The sequence below is a fragment of the Coenobita brevimanus genome, chromosome 20, assembly GCF_032717465.1.
Source record: "Coenobita brevimanus isolate Jiangsu-jjx chromosome 20, ASM3271746v2, whole genome shotgun sequence".
NCBI lineage: Eukaryota > Metazoa > Arthropoda > Malacostraca > Decapoda > Coenobitidae > Coenobita > Coenobita brevimanus.
The window spans coordinates 11,590,760-11,592,729 of record NC_136973.1 but is presented as its reverse complement, the minus strand read 5'-3'; positions in this window follow the sequence as shown (position 1 = coordinate 11,592,729).

The following is a 1,970-nucleotide window of genomic DNA, read 5'->3' as shown; positions in this document are numbered from 1 at the left end:
GAATATTAAAATTATAAAAAATAAAGATAATAATAATAATAAAATAGAGCAGCAATAATAATAATAATAATAATAATAATAATAATAATGATAATGATAATAATAATAATAATAATAATAATAATAATAATATTGGGAATATATGAGAGTTCGATGGGAGGGGAGAGAAGTGATGATAGAGAGGAAGAGATAAAGATTTGGGAAATAAAGGATGAAGTGACCATGAGAGATAGGAAATAAAGAACAAGATGCATAAGACGAATGGATAAACAAGGAGACGACAGGATATAGAATGAGAGGGGAAAGAAGGGCGAGGATGAGAGAAACATGGTGGGAAAAGGAGTAAAGGAGGAAAATAGAGGGACAGGAGTGTGGGGAGGAACAGACGAGGCAAGTGGGAAGGATGGACAGAGAAGTGAAAGAGGAGGAAGTAGGGGAGATAATGGGGGGGGGGGGGAGCAAGGAAAGACAGGAAAAAACAGGGAAGAGAAAAAAAAGACAAAAAAATAAGCTAATAAAAGTGGAAGAAAAGAGAGGTATAGATGGATTAAATGAGAGGTGATAAAGAGAGAAGGGCAAAGCAAAACGGGGTAAAAGATGGGAATGGTTACGAAAACGAAGAGGGGAAAAGGTAGACCTAGGAGAGAGAGAGAGAGAGAGTTCACGGTCCATTGTTTAGAATGTAATGGCCAGGCTCTTTTATGCAACAAATAGGATGAAATGGCTTCATTTCTGCCAAAAGAAATTGTCTCTGAAATGAAAAAAGAGAAATGGAGAGTAAAATCAAAGAAGGCAAAGGATCGGAAGATAAGGGAAATATAATGGAAAAAAGAAAGGGATATATTTAGGAAAAACAAGTTGAGAATTGAGAAAAGGAAAAAATACGAATGGAGGATGGAGGCAGTCAACAATTATTAAGAGAGGAAATGGCAAGGATGAAGAGGGAAAACACTAACACAAATAAGACAGAAGAGAAAGAGTGAAAAAAATGGCAGAGGGTATTAAGGAACAAATGAAAGAAAAATGGAATACAGGAATACACAAGGAAGTAAATGAATATGAGTAAAGACGGATGGAAAATTGAGGGAATGAAAGGTAGAAGAAGGGCAGAAGGGGAAAAGAGAAAATGATGAGAAAATAGGGGAAACATCGACATTATTCCTGTTATTGACGTATACGTGATGAGAAGATCAAGAGTAAGACACTTTCATCTCTGTCTGTCTGTCTGTCTCTGTCTCTATCTGTCTGTCTGTCTGTCTCTGTCTCTGTCTGTCTGTCTGTCTGTCTCTCTCTCTCTCTCTAAAAAAAAAGTGATGAGGTGAGGTAGGGAGGAAGAGAAATGAGAAGAGTCAAGTGTTTGTATTGTATAGTGGGTTTGTTTTCATCTGACGGAACTGAGTCACTTCCAAAACTTGAATATTAACCCGTGGCTCCATGAAATTCGACAAGCATTAATTGAGGGGCGGGAATTAATCTCTTTGGTTACTGGTCAAATCCGTCCTCCAGTTTAGCTACACTTGGCCATCAACCGAGCTGAATGGGGTGAGGGATCATGGTCAGATCAGAATAAATCGCGCTATGACAAGGGAATAAGAGAATCGGAGGAAGAGGGAATGCGAGGGCTGAGAATGGCAGGCTATGGAGAAAGAAGGTAAAGTTAGAGGATACGGAGGGAAGTAAGAAGACCGAATTGGCCGGGGTACATATCCGGAAGGGGTCTGAAAGGAGATGAAAGGTAGGAAAGGAAAGGGGGTGCAAAATGTGCAGGGAAAAAGTGGATGAAGAGAGGGGTCAGGGAAATGGTTGAGGGTGGAGAGAGGAGTGTGAGAGAAGGTTCATCCCAATAATGGTTATCTGGGGAGAGGGAGACTGGCAACGGGCGTTGGGAGACGGCAGGAGGGTGAGGAGGAAGGAAGGAAGGGAAAGGCTGTAGGAAAGAGGGAAGAATAGGAGGAATCATTGTCATGACT